This window comes from Macaca nemestrina, chromosome 11 (genome assembly GCF_043159975.1).
Source record: "Macaca nemestrina isolate mMacNem1 chromosome 11, mMacNem.hap1, whole genome shotgun sequence".
Lineage (NCBI taxonomy): Eukaryota > Metazoa > Chordata > Mammalia > Primates > Cercopithecidae > Macaca > Macaca nemestrina.
Window position 1 is genome coordinate 118842504 of NC_092135.1, and position 20094 is coordinate 118862597.

Consider the following 20094-nt stretch of genomic DNA (forward strand, 5'->3'; position numbering starts at 1 on the left):
CAATCTAGTAAACACTCTTCAGGATATTATCCAGGAGAACTTCCCTAACTTAGCAAGACAAGTCAACATGCAAATTCAGGAAATACAGAAAACAGCACTAGGATACTCCATGAGAAGATCAACCACAAGACACATAATCATCAGATTCTCCAAGGTTGACATGAAGGAAAAAGTGTTAAGGGCAGCCAGAGAGAAAGGCCAGGTCACCTACAAAGGGAAGCCCATCAGACTAACAGCAGACCTCTCAGCAGAAACTTTACAAACCAGAAGAGATTGGGGCCAACAATCAACATTCTTAAAGAGAAGAATTTTCAACCCAGAATTTCATATCAAGCCAAACTAAGCTTCATAAGCAAAGGAGAAATAAAATCCCTTCAGACAAGCAAATGCTAAAGGATTTTATTACCACAAGGCCTGCCTTCCAAGAGCTCCTGAGAGAAACACTAAATATGGAAAGGAAAAACTGGTGCCAGCCATTACAAAAATACACCAAAATGTAAAGACCAATGACACTATGAAGGAACTGCATCAACTAGTAGGCAAAATAAGCAAATAGCATGAAGACAGAATCAAATTCACACATAACAATACTAACCTTAAATGGAAATGGGCTAAATGCCCCAATTAAAAGACACAGACTGGCAAATTAGATAGTCGTGGTCACTGGTGTGCTGTATTCAGGAGACCCATCTCATGTGCAAAGACACACATAGGCTCAAAATAAAGGGATGGAGGAAAATTTACCAAGCAAATGAAAAGAAAAAAAAATGCAAGGGTTACAATCCTATCCTAGTCTCTGACAAAACACACTTTTAAACCAACAAAGATCAAAAAAGACAAAGAAGGGCATTACATAATGTTAAACAAAACAATTCAACAAGAAGAGCTAACTATTATAAATATATTTGCACTCATACAGGAGCACCCAGATTCATAAAACAAGTTTTTAGAGACCAATAAAGAGACTTAGACTCCCATACAATAATAGTGTGAAACTTTAACACCCCGTTGTCAATATTAGACAGATCAACAAGACAGAAAATTAACAAGGATATTTAGGACTTGAACTCAGCTCTGGATCAAGTGGACCTAATAGGCATCTACAGAACTCTCCACCCCAAACCAACAGAATGTACATTCTTCTCAGTGCCATATGACACTAATTCCAAAATCAACTACATAATTGGAAGTAAAACATTCCTCAGCTAATGCAAAAGAATAGAAATCATAACAGTTTCTCAGACCACAGTGCAATCAAATTAGAACACAAGATTAAGAAACTCACTCAAAAACCACACAATTACGTGGAAATTGAACAACCTGCTTCTGAATGATTCCTGGGTAAATAATGAAATTAAGGCAGAAATCAAGAAGTTCTTTGAAACCAATGAGAACAAAGAGACAACATACCAGAATCTCTGTGACATGGCTAAAGCAGTGTTAAGAGGGAAATTTATGACACTAAATGCCCACATCAGAAAGCTAGAAAGATTTCAAATCAACACCCTAACATCACAATTAAAAGAGCTAAAGAGGCAAGTGCAAAGTAATCCAAAAGCTAGCAGAAGACAAGAAATAACTAATATCAGAGCAGAATCAAGGGAGATAGAGACACAAAAAACCCTCCATAAGAATGAATGAATTCAGGAGCTGATTTTTTTGAAAAAGTTAACAAAATAGATAGGCTGCTACCTAGACTAATAAAGAATAAGAGAGAGAAGAATCAAATAGACACAATAAAAATGATAAAAATGACACTGACCCCACAGAAACACAAACTAGTATCAGAGACTACTATAAATACCTCTACCCGAATAAACTAGAAAATCTAGAAGAAATGGATAAATTCCTGGACACATACACCCTCCCAAGACTAAACCAGGAAGAAGCTGAATCCCTGAATAGACCAATAACAAGTTCCAAAATTGAGGCAGTAATTAATAGCCTACCAACCAAAAAAAAAAAAAAAAAAAAAAAAAAAAAAAAAAAAAAAAAAAAAAAACACGAGGACCAGACAGATTCACAGCTAAATTCTACCAGAAGTACAAAGAGGAGCTGGTAACATTCCTTCTGAAACTATTCCAAACAATTGAAAAGGAGGTACTCCCCTATAACTAATTCTATGAAGCCAGCATCATCTTGATAACAAAACCCGGCAGAGAAAAAACAAAAAAAGAAAATTTTAGGCCAATATCCCTGATGAACATCGATGCAAAAATCCTCAATAAAATACTGGCAAATCAAATCCAGCAGCACATCAAAAAGCTTATCCACCACGATCAAGTCAGCTTCATCCCTGGGATGCAAGGTTGGTTCAACATATGCAAATCAATAAATGTAATCCATCACATAAACAGAACCAAAGACAAAAACCACATGATTATCTCAATAGAAGCAGAAAATGCCTTTGATAAAATTCAACGTCCCCTCATGTTTAAACTCTCAATAAACTAGGTTTTGATGGAACATATCTCAAAATAATAAGAGCTATTTATGACAAACCCATAGCCAATATCATATTGAATGGGCAAAAACTGGAACCATTCCCTTTGAAAACTGGTACAAGACAAGGATGCCCTCTCTCACCACTCTTATTCAACATAGTATTGGAAGTTCTGGCCAGGGCAGTCAGGCAAGAGAAATAAATAAAGTGTATTTAAATAGGAAGAGAGAAAGTCAAATTGTCTGTTTGTAGACAACATGATTTTATATTTAGAAGACCCCATCCACCTCAGCCACAGCAGGGCAAACTCAGGAATCTGGTCAATGAGTGTTAGCATGTAGTGCTAGGTATGTCATTGTTCTCTTCCAAATAATAGAATGCAGGGTTATAAATACAACATAATCAATTTAATATCAAATTTAAAATTACATAAAATAGCAAGCTCCATGCACTATCATCATCCAGGTCAAGGTGACCAAAGTCCAGCCCTCTAGGTGGTAAATTCTGAGTCATTCTTCAATCTCCAGGACAAAAACACTTTGCAATTGCATCTGGGTTAGTTCCGAGTCTTGTGCTAAAGGGCTTTAAACTCAATTATAGTAAAGATTTACCTGAGAAAATGTAACTCCTTTACCTGTTAGCAGAAAGTTACTCTGAGTGTGAATGGAGGATGTGACTGAGAAGGTTAAGAGGAGTGAGAATATGGAAGGAACACACAGGGTCAATGCAGCTTTGCATGATTGAGAGCCTAGAATAGGGAGAGGTGTGGCCCCTGCTTTTGGACATAAGACATAGGACACCTATGTGTAGGGATATATGTGCGGGATTAGCTGGATGCTCCTCATCTTAAGATTAACTAATAACCCAGCGCTGTTGCTCACGACTGTAATCCCAGCACTTTGGGAGGCCGAGGCAGGCGGATCACCTGAGGTCAGGAGTTCAAGACCAGCCTGGCCAACATGGTGAAATCCTGTCTCTACTAAAAATACAAAAAATTAGCCTGGCGTGGTGGCGGGCGCCTGTAGTCCCAGCTGCTCAGGAGGCTGAGGCAAAAGAATCACTTGAACTGGGGAGGCGGAGGTTGCAGTGAGCCGAGATTGTGCCACTGCACTCCAGCCTGAGTGACAGAGTGAGACTGTCTCAAAAAAAAAAAAAAAAAAAACAAAGATGAAGTAATACCCCAACACCCCAACAAACCCATCCTAAGTCAAAAATGCTTGCAGTATCCCTAACCCACAGAATGTCACAGCTTAGCTTAGCCTACCTTAAGTGTGCTCAGAACACTTGCATTAGCCTAGAACTGGGCCAAGTTGCCTAACACAAAGCCTGTTTTATAATAAAGTGTTGAATAGTGCAGGTAATTTATTGAATACTATACTAACAGTGAAAAACAGAATGGTTGTATGGGCACTCAAAGTACAGTTATTACTGAATGTGTATCACTTTGCACCATCCTCAAGTTGAAAATGATAAGTAGAACCATGGTGAGTCAGGGATCTTCCGCACGGGGATTCCGTACAGCGGTTTCTGGAGCCTTACCGATTCAGGAAAATGTTGGGACTTAACAAGTACAAGGGGACATGGAGAACCGGACAATTGGGCATAAAGGGAATATGCACTTAAGGGATATACGCCTAGAAAAATTGGACGGATGGTATTTTATATTTTCACTGCAATTTTTTTGTAAATGTGAGCAGTCAATGGATGCTTGAGGAAATTAAAAAATCTGGTCAATGGCTGTTAGCATTTATATAATATTTTGGTCCCTTAAGTTGTTTTTCTAGAACTTGTTTTTATATTAGTCAATAAGTATGCACAATTTCATGTTTCAAATGTTTTGGCAAATTTCTTCATTGGTTTTATCCCAGCTTTAATTTTTGCATCTGGCAAGAGTTTCTGCAAATTCCCTGTGGTAAAGATGGCAGGCTGCCCTGGAGATCTTCTCTTCCTTGTGGGTTGGCCGTGGCTCGGAAGTGGCGGCTTCCTGGAGGCTGTGTGTTCATTCCCAACTTCCTTGCATCTAGCTAGGTAAGGCCTCATGACTAAATTCTGCTCAATAAAATACGGGCAGAATTGATGTTTACCACTTATATGCCTCAGTCATGTTAAAACAAAACAAAACAAAACAACAAAGCAAAACCACCTGTGCAATCCTGTGGTCTCTTACTTAGTGTCAGCTGGATGTTGTCTCGCAGGATCCCAGGATAACCCCCAGAGTCATGTGTTGAAGATGATGGTTTGGTCAGTCTGGATCCCTCTGTCTCCCACTCCAGCTGTGGATTGAACTTTCTGTGAGCAAGAAATGAATCTCTGTTTACAGTCATTTAGGTCTTGCACGTGATGTGACTTTGTGTCTTTTCTTATATAATCTGGTATCCTCTTGGTGCACAATGAAACCCACTTATTAATTCTTCTTAATGTTGGTGTTTTGGCTCTAAAGAGCTAGCACATTGCATATGTGTCTGCTAAGAAACCTATAAATAACTTGTAGTCAACAGTGTGTATCTGGTCTCAGATTCCTTCATAGAGACAAGTTCCCCTTTGAAAGACGAGCCTCACAAACTTGGCCATCATGTGATAAGGCCTTGTCTGCAACAGAGAATTGGGGGTTCAACTTCAAGAAAATCCTGACTACAGTCATTGTCTCCAAAGGTCATTCACAGAAGGTGGTGGTGGCCATTATACAATTATAACGGGAATCCAAATCAAACACACAAATGAGGCAAGAAGACTTTTATTCTTTGTGTTCTGCCTTTTTTCTTCTGAAGCTTTAGAGAAGTGACAGAACAAGGGCAAAAGTGACTTGTACTTGTTATCCAAATACTCTATTCTGAATGCTATGGGACACAGGCAGAGCACGGCCAGCCAAGGCTGAAAAGAAAAGGCTGTACTTAAGTATCAGTAGCAAAAAGAAACACAAGCAACAAATAGTTCTGCCATCCATGGCCAGTATTTTGATTATGAATCCTGAGATGTACTTAACCAAAGATATCTAAATGATTAACTTTAAAGAAAGTCAATGACAATGTTCAGTCAAACAGAACAAAGTTAAACTAAGGGATGGAGAAAATGCCCCCATCAAGAAGAAACTGCATTAGGCACTGCTGTGGTTCTATTTTTGCAGGATAATTAAACCAATTTAAGGGGAAGATGGGATTAAAAGACAGAAAGTGAGAGGTCATCTAATCTACCAGTTTTTCAAAAGCCACTTCTCTGATCTATGCTTGTCCGAGATAATGTCTTCCCAGTTAATGGACAAATGAAATAAATTAGGAAAATGAACGAGCTTTTAATAAAGTATGCAGCATAAATTATTTTTCTTTATCCTATGAATGTGTGCTTCTTAATTTTTATACCAAATGTTTTTTTCTTTAAAGAAATTTTAGTCATAATAGTGTTTATTGATGGTTTTATTTTTCTTTTTAATATCTTTTACTGAAAAATAAAGTAGTCCTTAGTTCCTTTATTTATTTATTTATTTTTGGAAATTGTACTGGTTTCTGAAATTCTAGAAGCTATTCTAATTTATTCCTTGAATTCAAACAGGACTATAATTCAGACTCTAAAACAGAATCCGACATCATGTTTTTTAGAAAGAGGTAGCATTTTATAAAATCTCTGAATAATACGTCTATGCTAAAGTTATTTCACCATTAGAAATGCTCTATTTTCTCTGATACTAAGGGTTAGATAGGTTAAATTACTTTGCAATTTTTTTCCTGCCCAGCATCATAGAAATGTAGAGCTAGACAGCGCACTTTAAAACATCCAGTTAAATTACTTACTTTTATATAGAGATGCAGGTGGAGACACACAACAGTAAGATCATTGGATCTGTATTCTATGTTTGGGTAATTGCACAAATAGGTCCTTTGAACTCTCAGCCATACTGTTTTCTATATACCAGATCGGCGCCTTAATTAAATAGCAAAGCCCCCTTCTCAGGTGAACCTCTTTCAAGTTTTGGCAAGCTTTAGTTTAATCTGATTCTTACCTGAACCACATCTACATTATAAAACTAATAATGCTTAATAGAAATTGCCTGTCATTTGAATGGTAGAGTAATTGTATACTCCTTTACATATCCTGTGTAGGGAAAACCTTCATATGGGGAAGGACTTGCCAACAGGGGGATCATGATGCCAATGGAAGGCTCTATAATTGGGAGAGTTGGGCTTACTTCAAGGATAGAGAAGGAAGGAGAGCCAAAGGAAAACAATTTTTTTTTTTCCCTAAAATAGCTTACATTTTGGCAAACATCAATTTTTATTTACAACTGATACACAAATGAAAACAAGATATGGAGAAAACTTGTGTACAGTTTTTAAACAAACTGAACTCTTTTACATCCCATATTATGATAGAATTCCAAACTTTTACAGGAAATGGAGTTCCCCTAAAACATGATCCAACTTGAATCTGTGTCGTTGGCAATTTTGAGTCTTCAAAAGATAGCTATTTTAAGCTAAGGTTTCTAAAATCTATTTCCTTACAACTGTATATGTAAAAAGTGTACTAGTATAGGAATATTAATACAATCCCCATTTACAAATTCTGGAGGGGATATAAGTGGAAAATATGAAGTAGAACATTCAGAATGGTGCAGAAAATGAAACGGGAAATTGCTGCTGCTGTGTTAGCCTTCCTTCTCCCAGAAACCAGAGAAAATAACTCCTCTCCCTCCCCTTAGCTGCGAAAGCAGGGAGGGTGCCTGGGGAGAGGATCAGAGCACACCCCATGTGGGTGTCAACATTGTGCTCTGCCTGGTTGGAAAATGGGTGCGTGGCTTATGGAAGAATCACCCTTTGACACATCTGACATTTATAAAATTCTCCTTAGTGGAGTATCCCACTGGCATGAAGCGAGTATTGCATAAATGAAAACCTTTATGATGCTATCATTTACTTAATGTGTATACAGATGTATAACAAGCATATGTGTGTGTGTGTTTCTGTACAACCATATGTTTAACTGAAGCAGCCTTTGTCTTCTTTCACTATCTTACTCTACCTGCACATTTAGGAGGGGTAGGGATCACTTATAACCCTCGCCTATCCACTCCTACCCCCACTCATTTCCACTTCCTTGCTACAAAGGCTCTAACTGTGCTCATCTGGGCTCCCTGGGCCTGTCCCTTCCTCTGGGTATTCACTGCCATAAACAGCGCTTCCTGCTGTGTGAAATTTAACTCATTCCTTCCTGCCTACCTACCAAGTTCAAAACTTCTGGTCCTATCTGTAACTGCCCGCCTTTCCAACTCAATTCCTTATCAGAGTTGACAGTTTCCCCCTTTTCCTTAATAATTGCCACCATTCTTCTGCTCACACCAACTGTTACGTTCTTAGGTTGAGATCTGTCCTTTTTTTTGTTGTTTGGTTTACCCTATCAAGAGTTTATATTAAACAAAAGGGTGCAGTTTAGATAAGTAAGTATGTGTGTATTATTATTCTAGAGAGAATTTTGTTCATAATGGGATATACAATTGATATACATTTCTCTATAAAATTTTTAAGATTTAAATGGGAACTGTAGGCAAGTAAGCTTACGTGGGAACTAGAATAATGACCCTCAGATTTGGTCTGTGGCTTTTGTTTTTGAACTGAATCTACTCTCAGTTGCTTCACTTGATAACCTATGTAAAAATTCTGAATGGTTTTGTTTTAGCCTGTGTGTGTGGTGTGTGTGTGTGTGTGTGTGTGTGTGTGTGTGTGTATAGAAATACATGGAGATAGGGTTAGCGCTGTTTTAATTCCTACTTCAATCTCTACATTTCCACTTTATGCCCCACCAGTCACGCTTAGTGAATAGTGAATTCTAGGAAGTTGGAAATATATGTTTTCCATAGTAAAATTTATTAAAACTAAGGTCAAAAATATACCAGTTGCCTAAATTAACTTGAAGTAAATATTATTCAGACACACAGACTGCCTCCTAATGTGTAGACTTCAGCATCTGTTATAATATTTTCATGTTTCTGTTTACAACTGATTACTTGGAAGCCATTATTTCATAGAGTTGGCATCACTGGGCTATTCAGTGAATGTAGAGTAGGATTGATGGGCATGGTGTGTACATCCTCTGGCATTTGTAACTGTGTTTTAAGAAGTGGATCGGCATGCCTCTTGTCAGTCAATGGGCTAAGGGGATTCCATTGCTACTCTGTAATATTTCAAATATAGAGAAGAGCTCATGAATTCATGGGTCATTATACTCTTGCTGGCTTTATGTGTGGATAAAGATAGATGACTCCCAAGTGTGATGTGACAGGTTCTACAAAAATCTTTCCCCAACATTTTCTCTCTTCTGTTTGCTTCTTACTCTACTGAAAACAGAAACAACAGGGTACTAGCCTGTGGGGTTAAGGCAGTGCAGCCTAGGGATTACAAGCATGGACTCTGGAGCTGGATTACTGAGTCCAAAGTTCAGTTCCAGTAACTACCAGCTGTGTGACTTTGATCATCTACCTAACCTCTCTGAGCTTCAATTTCCTCATCTCTATTGATGAAGAAAATAATAGCACCTGATCATTGTTGTGGGATTAAATATGTAGGTATGTACAAAGCATTTAGAACAGTGGCTGTCAGCTACATAGGATGTGCCACTGTGGCTATTATGATTGAGCATTTTTCTGGAGATAAAAAACACTGAACTAAAACCAGAAATCAGTAACTCTACTGTGTCTATAGGAAGTCTCCTGGGTAGAGGAACTCTGAAAGAGAGGATATAAAAAATAAACTAATTTGTTTGGAGGTTCACCAAATCTTCATAGTTCTAAATATCATATCCTCTGAAAAGCAGATATTTTTGCATGTTTCCGACCAAACAAAAGTATTCTGAGAAATGCTAGAATGGCAGCCTCTGGCAAATGACTTGGGATCCAAAGCAACTTGCCATCTTAAGGGAGCAGTTTGGGCCTCCAGGTATACGTATCCATGCCTACTGCATTGAGTTAGTCCTGTCCCCAATGTAAAACCAGAGGAGCCAAGTGTTACAGGCCATTCTAGCTTCTTCTGGGCTGGCCCCAGAACAAGTTCCAGGATGGTCACGTCTTCACTGCGGCAATTCTGGAATACTCAATTTCTCTGATGATGAGTTCTTGGGTATGTAAATGACAAAAATGCTCCCTAAGGACAATCGTTAAAAGCAAAGAGCATATGAAGTTGCCATGTGATGTCACTTAACAAGGGGATGTCTTGCCACTCCAAATCATAATGTAGAAATGAAATAATATAAACAATGGAACAGACGCTAAATATAAATTATTCTAGTGGGCATTATTTGCATTGAGTGGCATGTAGCAGTTGCTCAGTAAATGTCGAATAAATGAATGGATTAATTAAAATATGGCCCAGCTTCTGAGGTAAGCTATAAATTTCATTGTGTAAAGCTGGAACATTGCTAGTAATAAAAAATTTACCACCCAATCCAAGATTAATCAACCTCTTTTTTGTGCCATGGATTTCTTTGGCGGTCTGATAAAGGCCATGAACATCTACTTAGGATAAGGTGGTTTGGGTTTTGTTTTTTTTTTTTTTTTTGAGACGGAGTTTCACTCTTGTTGCCCAGACTGGAGTGCAATGGCATGATCTCGGCTCACCACAACTTCCGCCTCCTGGGTTCAAGCAATTCTCCTGCCTCAGCCTCCTGAGTAACTGGGATTACATGCATGCACCACAAGGCCTGGCTAATTTTTTGTATTTTTTTTTTTTTTAGTAGAGATGGGGTTTCTCCATGTTGGTCAGGCTGGTCGCCAACTCCCAACCTCAATTTATCCACCCACTTCAGCCTCACAAAATGCTGGGATTACAGGTATGAGCCACCACACCTGGCCAGATAAGGTCTTTTTAAATGACTTTATTGAGATATAAGTAAAGCACAATAAACTTTACATGTTTATGTTGAACAATATGATGAGATTTTACCTGTACAAATATCCATGAATGCATCACCATAATCAAGATAAAAACATTTAATCACTTTCCAAGGATCCTTCATGCTCATTTGCAACCTATTACTCTTTCTATCCCATCCCCAGGCAATCACTGATCTTTTTTTCTTTTGAGATGGAGTCTCACTCTGTTGCCCAGGCTGGAGTGCAGTGGTGCTATCTCAGCTCACTGGAAGCTCCACCTCCTGGGTTCACACCATTCTCCTGCCTCAGCCTCCTGAGTAGCTGGGACTACAGGCATCCAGCACCATGCCTGGTTAATTTTTGTATTTTTAGTAGAGATGGGGTTCACCATGTTGGTCAGGCTGGTCTTGAACTGACCTCAGGTGATCTGCCTGCCTTGGCCTCCCAAAGTGCTGGGATTACAGGTGTGAGCCACTGCACCTGGCTGATTTTCTTTTTATACTTATTTTATATTTTCTAGAATTTTTTATGAGTGGGATCACACAGTATATGCTCTTTTTGTCATTTATAAATATCAGTTCGATCAAGACAGTTAATAATGTTATTCTGATCTGCGTCTTTGCTAATTTTTTTGTTTAGTGTGTTATCAATTGCTGAGAGGTAGTTATAAAAATTTCTGCTCTAACTGTGGACTTGTCTATTTCTGTTTAATTCAGTCGATTGTTGCTTCATGTATCTTGAGGCTCTGCTATTAGGCACTTACACATTTATAATTGTTATTTCTCTTTTATCATTATGAAAAAAATCCTTTGTATAAGTAGTACTACTTTCTGTGTTGAAGTATACTTATTAGGTATCAAAACAGTCAGTCCGGCCTTTTATTGCTTACTGTTTGTGTGGTATATTTTTTTCCCTTTCATTCACTTTCAACTTGTCTGTGTTTTTATATTGTCTCTAATAGGAAACATAAAATAGAGTCTTGCTTGAGTATCCACTCTGTTAATTTATGCTTCTTAATTGTAGTTTTTGAACATTTGACATTTAATGTAATTATTAATATTGTTTGATTTAGTTCTACCATTTTATTGTTTGTTTTCTGTTTTTCTCCTGTGTACTCTGTTTGTTTCCTTTTTTCTTCCTTTCTTTGGAATGCCTGAATATTTTTTAACATTTTAATTTAAGTTTTCACTACTTGGCTATATTGTTTTGGATTTTATTTTTCCTTAGTGGTTGTTCTAGTGATTAAAATATACATATCTAACCTGTTAAGGCTATCTATATTGTACTACCTCATTCAAATATAGACATTTATATTACATTTGTCATTTATGTACTTATACATATGTACATAGTTTGTACATTACTTATATATACATACATATATTGCCCCATTCAATAATTTTATTTTTGATTCTATAATTACACATATTTTAAGGAACTTAAGAGGATAATATACTCTATTATATTTACCCATATTTTTACCATTTATGTTGCTATTCCTTTATTTCTGAAGAAACAACTTACCCTTGGATATAATTTTCCTTCAGTCTATACACCCTCCCTTGAATATCTGTAGAGCAAAGGTGATTGTGGGAAATTCTTTTAGTTTCTCTACATCTGAAATGTCTTCATTTCACTTTCATTTCTGAAGAATATTTTCACTACATATTGTACTCTGATTTCACTTTTTTTTCTTTCAGCGATTTAAAGATGTCATTTTACTGTTTTCTCACCTCCACATTAGCTGATAAGAAGTCCATGACCAATTAGGTCATTACTACACTGTCCATAATATGTCATTCTCTCTAGCCACTTTCAAGGTACATATTTGTCTTTGGTTTACAACAATTTGATGAAGATGTTTACAAGCATGATTTTCAATGAGTTTATCCTGCTTGAGATTAACTGAACTCCTTGAATCTCTAAATTGATGTCTTTCCCCAAAATCGGGGAGTTTGGAGCCATGATTTCTTCATACTTTCTTCCGTTCCAAACTTTTTATTTTACTTCAAACACTCCAGTGATGTGTACATTTGAATTTTTAAATATCATCTTGCAGATTCCTGAAGTTGTTTTCTCCCCCATCACCCATTTCACTTCCCTCTCTTTTCTTCATATTGGACAATTTCCATTGCTCCATCTTCAAATTGACTGAGTTTTTCCTTTTTATCTCGATTTTGTTGATGATCCCATTCAATGACTTTTTTCATGTTACAGGTTCCATTTTGGGGTTGAAATTTATCATTTGGTGCTTTTTTATATGTAGTTTATGTTTCTCTGATGAGAATTCCTCTTTCCATTCATGTCAAGTGTATTCTCTTTAACTTCAAAAGCATGTTATAATAGCTGCTTTAAAGCCTTTATTGAATAATTCTAACACCTTGATCATTTCAGAGTTGGTATCTGCTAGTTGCCTGGTCCCTTGAAAACTGATCACATTTTCCTGGTTTTCTCATGTTGGGAATTTGGGAGCATATCCCAGAACTTGTGTACATTCTGTTGCTTAGATTCTGATTCCTCTAGAGGATGCTGAGGAGTATGTTTTAGTGGAAAATCAACTCAATGAGGGTCAGACTGCAAAGTCTGCTCATCCATCTTAGGGCTGTGTTCAAATTTCAGTTCACTTTTAAAATATTTGCTGTGGTTCGGGCCTTCTATATGTGTATATAGAACCTGAGATTTCTATGGGTTCAGACACAGAAATAAGAGAACTCTTCTGGATTTCTCCCCACCAAGATTTGCTCTCAGACTCTCTAGCCCACAGTCACCTATTTTCCTGGTTTCTCTGGCAAGAAAATGATCTCTCTTGGAGCTTAACTGCTGCTTTGCTGTAACTCGGGCTTTCCCTCAGGCGGAAAAAAAAAAAAAAGTGAAACTCACCTACATATGGTTTATTTCTACAAGATGTGAGTCCCCTTAAGAAGCAACCTGTACAGTTGTTTTTTGTTTCTTATCCATGAGTTTCTAGTTGTAATCAATGGGCTATACGGGCTGTTTTGTGCTTAGGCGCCATCATGCTGAAACTGAAACTCCCAGATAAGGATTTTGTTAGCTTTTCAAACCTAAACAGGTGTATTTTATTATACATTTTGAATTAAGGGATTTTACCAGTTCTCTAGTGAGAAGAAATTTTATGTTTAATCAGAATGCCATTATACATCATTTGTGATTTTGTTGTATATTATTGGGCTTCAATTAACTTTATGATAATATGTTTATAATTCTCCTTTTTGAATGTCATTGCCATTCCTTTTGCTGTCTTTGCAAAATGGAGTCCCAAACTGGAGAAATAAGTCATTCAAAATCTGGGTACAACTTTAGAATAAGGTTTTGCATGCTGAAAATAAATACATAAGACAAGGAAAGTTGATTGTGTAATATCCTCATTGGATTGTACATCGTATCTTAATTCTCCCATTAAGCCATGTCATTACAAAATGTTAAATTGGGGAAGTCCTTCCAAGTCACTCAGTTTGCTCTCATTATTATACAAGTGAACTGTTGAAGACAATAAAAATAGTGACATTTCAAAAGTCTAGAGTCAATTAATATCAGAACTCTAACCCAGATCAATTCTATTCTGATCAATTCTATTGGTCTAGGCCAATTCTGACCAATTCTGTTGGTCTACTCCAATTCCATTTCCCCACATTAGAATTAGATATTGAATCCTTTGAACTGAGGCATTATATTTTCAAGACTTGTCATGGAAAGATCATTATACTTATATGTCCATAAACTTTATTAACTGCAGAACATTATAAGTGAGTTTTTTTTTACAGGAATATTGTAAGAGTCATTTTATTTAATCAACAAATAATGCTCTGAACTATGTATCATTTTTAGCTCCATTTTCCAGATGAGGAAACTGTTAAGAAGTTAGAGATATTAAATATCTTGTCCAAGGTTGCAAAGCAAGTATATTGGCCAAAGCTAACTCCAAAATTTATAAATTGACCATTTTGACCCCGAAGTTCATAGTCCTAAATCTATGAAATGGTGTCTCATGATCTGGCAAAAACAAACAAACAAAAGCTTCTGTAAATTTACTCATATGAAAGTACATAACATTATATGTAGTAAGATTTATCCTGGAAAATCTGGGCTGTGATTTATACATAGGCAACCAATAGATAGTTCTAGAATCAATGAATGATACCATCATCTTCATCATCATCACTACTAATAAATGTTTTGTAGCATTTGTTGTGTGTCATGTACTGTTATAAACATGTCATATGCATTGTCTTTCTAAGATCTCAGAACAAGTCTTTCTAATATCACAGACGTGGGAATTGAGACACAAAGAAGTTGAGTAACTTTCCCAAGTTTGTAAAGTTAGTTAGTGGTAAAGCTGGGGCAAAAACCCAGGCAGCTCTGCAAACAGTGCTTTTACCCAATGTAAAAATAAGAGCACATGTCCAGTACTTTTTCAGTGAGGAAATTATCTTTAAATATTGGTTTTATTTAGTAACACATCATTAGGCACCATTTGACATTTGTTATCAAGTCATTATTTACTTTTGCAATTTCAACACCCCATTCCTGCCATCTTTGCTATGGTTCCTCAAATGGAAGCAGTATGTAAGAGTTCAATCTTGCTTTCTGGCTCTCTTTCCTTAATCATGAACATTTTACCCTTTTAAAAAGTTTAAGTAGAAGCAGACCTATTTAGGAAAATAGATTAAATAACCACACAACAGTGTTTTTAAAGACAACTTTTGAAAAATGTGTTAAAGACAAAATAAATACAGTATGATTTTGTGCCCTTACCAGTAGAATCTCCCATTTCCTTTACCTGTTTACCCTCAGTTCCTCCCTGATGGCCATTATGAAGCCTAACTCAGTCAAAGCTTTTGCTTTACTGGATGTGTTCCCTGCATTTTGGTATGTCACCTGTATCTTTAGAATTGGTCTTTTCAGTTGTGTCATTCTAATAAAGTATATTCTCCTTTTTAGAGAGATCAAAGAAAGATTCTTTTAGGCTAGAGGGACCATATGTTATTCCTCTTCATACTCAACATATGTCTAATACTCAAAGTGTTTGATAAAGTCTCACTTAATGATTGAATGGGGAGAGTCCCGAGCCAGGTTATCACAAGTGCTGATAAATGTTAAACTGAAACAGAATGAGTGAGAAAAAATGCCCTTCCTCCATTTCCTCACTCTTCCGCAATGATTTCTTTTTTTTCTTGAACAAAAGAACTCCAACTGTTTTCTTTCTGGTCCTCAACTTCTCTCCTCTCCACTTTATATTTTTCTAACCTGCCTGGGTGGCAAAATGCTTGTCTTTAACCTTTGTTTTCTTCTCTAAATTATCTCTTCCATCTGGCTTTCCATTGCCAAGTATTTTTTCAAAATAATTTTCTTAAAAATACACTTTTCTTTCCCCAAAGTATTTTAAACAAAACTTAAACGTGGCTGTTGAACAGATGTTTACTTCAATGTCATGATATCTAGAGCTAATTTTCGGGAAGCAATGCCTTGGTGAGAAAACTTAAGCCTGAAATATCTTTCAGTAATTGCAATTTTATAAAGAATAATTTTTGGAAAGTGCAAACATAGACTTGTTTATCGTGATGTCTGTGGATGTAAAAATAAAATTAATAGGCAAAATAACATGAATTAATTATCTTGCCTAAAATAAAAGATTATTTCCTTAGCATCAAGTGAAGAAAAACAAAAACAAAAACAAAGATGGGTTCTGAAGGCATCCATGCTCATTATAGCAGAAAAATAAAATATTTTACAAGTTAAGTTAATATTTGTTAATCTACAAGATGCATCCAAGGTTTAGATTCTGTGCTACTCTCCCGGGAACTTGTTCAGTAGCATATGTGTGAGCTAGAGATAGGAAGTGCTTTAAATGAACCCCTCCAGGTTCTCTGAAACAATTTCGGTTCAGCTCTACATCTTCTTATTAAACTCATGTGGGACTTGCGGGTGCTTGGACATGAAAGCTGCAAATTCCTGACATGGTTGTGACTCTCAGTGGTGGACTTTGCAAGACAATGAAAAGGGTGAGTCCCCAGCTGTGTACATGTCAACTAGTGAACCTCAAAAATAGGGTCATTGATGAGAGAGAAAGACTTAATTTTTTATAGGCTAAAAAAAAAAAAAAAAAAAAAAAAGGAGCACAAGGCAGAGAGTAGAGAGATGGCAAAATATGGAATAAGAAATAGGCTTACAGATGTGGGGGAGGATGGAAACCTGTACCTTGCTGGCCACTTAAATAGAAAAAGGAGAGAGCAATGAGCAACAGAAGATTCTTAATGATCTGAATATGGCCACATATGCCTGAGGCTGAGCCTATTTCAGGCCAATAATGAGCTTTTGGGCTTATGGAGTCATTTATTTGGCTCCGCAGTGTGGAGCCCAAAGGTGCTGTTCATTAGGAAGCAGGAACTTTACCTAAGGGTTGTTTGTGTTGGTCTTTCTTGCCAGAATGAATTGTTCATTAGTGTTGGAGAGAGATCCACCCTCTCTCTCTACAGATAAATGGTTTAAAATAAAAGCTGTTGATTGGGGTTGAGGTGAGGGAAGGGAAAGAAGTGTTCAGTAGAAACTGCTAAGCCCCTTTGATGATGGTTGAGGGGCAAACAAGCCTGCATAGTGTAAATAAATCCCAAATCACTGCCTGACTAACCTGGTTTTATCATTAAAATGGCAAATTAACTTGTCCCTGTATATGGTCCAGTTATTTGGGTTGACTTAATGATGTAGTTGGATCAACTGAGTGGTAATCCACTTGCTAATGCAAGCTATCAGCTGTAAGTCCCACTGTATAGTTACTGCACCTAACCATCACCATCAACCAGTCCAAGGATTTTCCTGCAGTGTGGAAACACCTAGAGGTGAGTAGGAAATGGAGGGTTCTAGAATTTGGAATGCCAAAGGCTTGGTGAATGTAGCAGCCATGCAGCAACTCCTTGCTTGTCTTACCTCGTGTGATAGTATTGAGACCTCTTGCTTTTTACTGGACAATTTGGGTTTAATAGTATTTTACAAGTGATTATTCCCTTTCATTGTAGACCTTTTGTCAGTAATGGCATGGTCATGTTAATATGTTTCTTTGTTTTTCTTTTTACTGAAATTCTCCAGAAAGTATTTCGGAGAGTTGAAAACATATGTAGCCTAGAGACTATAGTAGAAAAACTGTAAAAATACAAATACAAATGAATTAACCAAAAATAAACTTTCTTTCCAGATGGAGATTTTGGTAGTCTGGAATGAAATGCACAAGGTTTATGTAACTGATTAGTGACGGGAAGGCTGGAAAACAAATCCTAAGCTACACAAAGGGTGCTGCTGGTGACACTGGTGATGCAGATTTGATAAACATTTTCCCAAAGGGTAGAAGCAACTGACTGCTGCAAATCAGAAAACCAACTTTGTCCTGGAGGTTCCTCTTAATTGAGGTGAATTACTATGTTGCCTTAATTACTGTGCTTTTCCCTAGTACTTCTGGCAAATATTCCATTGGCCTTGATTCCGGCACTATCCATGGAAATGTTGTAAAATTACCGATGACTGAAAGAGGGAGCAACACATTACAGACACCCTTAAAGACTGGATTCATTTTTGTGAAGGTCCACTGCTAATGATCTCCCAGCAAACTGAGCTGTGCAATTTAAGCAGAATACATCTTTTTTCACAATAGACTCATAGGATATGGAAGTATACAAATGCTTTCACAGCTCAAAGTGACAAATTAATAACCTGTAAATTAATTATAGGTGTCTTTTGTATCTTTCCCCCGATTGTTTAATGTTCCTTTCCTTTCTTATTCAAAAAGCTCCCTTTCCATCAATTCTGCCAGGACTGGGAATCTCAAAGCTTTCAGCTATTTCTAATCTTCAGTACTTGGAATCACTAAGCAGTGAGGACTGTCAACATAAAAATTCGTTGTACCCACCAGCTGCATTAACATATTTTTTTTCTTCCAGCAGCATCTCCTGCTGCTGGTTTTCATGTTAATGTATTTCCAGTGTCTTGCTTCAAATGAAAAGTGTCCTGTTTCTCTCTGCCCTAGGTCCATATGAATCTTTTCCAATGAACAACTATTATCACTCTTGGAAAGTGTGAAATTTTGTGAACGTAACAGAGTAAATTATTATTTTTAAAAGTCAATTTAGCTACCCTCTGTCTGTTTCACTTGGCTTAAAAAGAATCAAATTACCAGTGCCAAGCTCAGCAGTTGGAACTGTCTACCTACAGAATCAGATTAAAGAAACGAGAAAATGATATGCATTTTCTCCAAAGCAAATGTTTGCCACTTGCTCTATAACTTCTAATGCCTTATAATTTAATAATATAACGAGCTATGAATCAGCAAAAGTTGCTTTATTATTTAACCTTGTTACTATTTCCAATCACATATTGCCTAGACTATGTCATGCCTTCCTGATATTGGCAGTATATAGCTTTCATTATAAAAGACAGTATTTAGATCATTTGAAGATAGTGCAGACTGGAGATTCAAATGGATTTCTTTTCACCAGGGGCATTTTCTTGCAACAGTAATTTCTTGACTACTTCTTGTAGTCTCTGGATACCTGCCATTTATCGATTTCATAGCATGTTTCAAAAACTGACAGCTTAGTTGTGAATTACCAAGGAAACTTTATAAGAAATACACAACTGAGCAAACCAGGCTCTTCATCCATATGCATTATTTTAATACTTACCAACATAAAGGATGGAAGGAGGACATAATATATTAACACTTTTAAAAAATGGTAAACATAAATACAAAAAATTATGAGAATAGTATTAAAATTCTCATATACCCAGTAACCAGTGTTTAAAATGATAAAACTGGGCAGGGTGCAGTGTCTCATGCCTGTAATCCCAGCCCTTTGGAAGGCTGAGGCAGGTGGATCACCTGAGGTCAGGAGTTTGAGACCAACCTGGCCAACATGGTGAAACCCTGTCTGTACTAAAAAGTACAAAAAATAAATAAAATAAAATAAAAATTAGCCGGTGTGGTGGCAGGCGCTTGTCGAACCAGCTACTTGGGAGGTTGAGGCACAAATTGCTTGAACCCAGGAGGTGGAGGTTGGACTGAGCCGAGATCTCACCACTGCACTCCAGCCTGGACAACAGAGAGAGACCTTGTCTCAAACAAAACAAACAAACAAAATTATAAAACTGTCTTTGTCTTGCTTCTTTGCACTAAACATGCTTCTGAGATTTACATATGGAAACCAGTAGCTCCATCTTGTTCTTAATCACTGTGGTGTGTTCTTTTATTTTCCATAATGTATGTATAGATTTTCCTACTGTTTGATATTTAAGTTGTTTTTATTCCTATAGCCATTGTAAGCAAGGCTTCAAGAGACATTGTTGACAAGTCTCCTGATGTATATGTGCAAAGATTTTCCTGTAATATATATTTGAAATTGCAGCCATGGATCCTAGAGCAAACAGGTTTTTAACTTACTAGGTATTGCCAAGTTGTTCTCCAAAGTTTCTCTCATTTTGGAGGACAATTTTCTTTTGCAGCATCAGTGACTATTCCTTCACAATTCATCAGTTTATGATATTTTGATACTTGAAACAAATCTTGCCAAATGAATAGTTATGCAATAATTTTGTTTTTAAAAAAAGGAATAAATTTTGTTTTCCAGATGCCTGTTAGATTGTGTACACTTTCATGAATGATTTGCCTTTGGACTGACATTTCTGTAAATTGCTTATCTAGATCTTATGTCCACTTTTCTACAAGGTAGCTTGAATATTTCTTATAAGCACATAGGACAATTTTCAAATTTGAGTACTAATCCTTTATTTTACTCAT

At 36.8% G+C, this 20094-nt stretch overlaps 1 long non-coding RNA gene across 1 annotated transcript in view; it reads left to right on the forward strand.

The window, feature by feature from the left end:
- The window catches only part of LOC105481285 (uncharacterized), a 147834-nt gene extending 128888 nt beyond the window's left edge, over window positions 1–18946 (forward strand). Inside the window, exon 4 of the long non-coding RNA XR_011609613.1 lies at window positions 17503–18946. This is a non-coding gene — a long non-coding RNA (uncharacterized lncRNA). The remainder of the gene's footprint in view (window positions 1–17502) is intronic.
- The last annotated feature ends 1148 nt before the right edge of the window (window positions 18947–20094 follow it).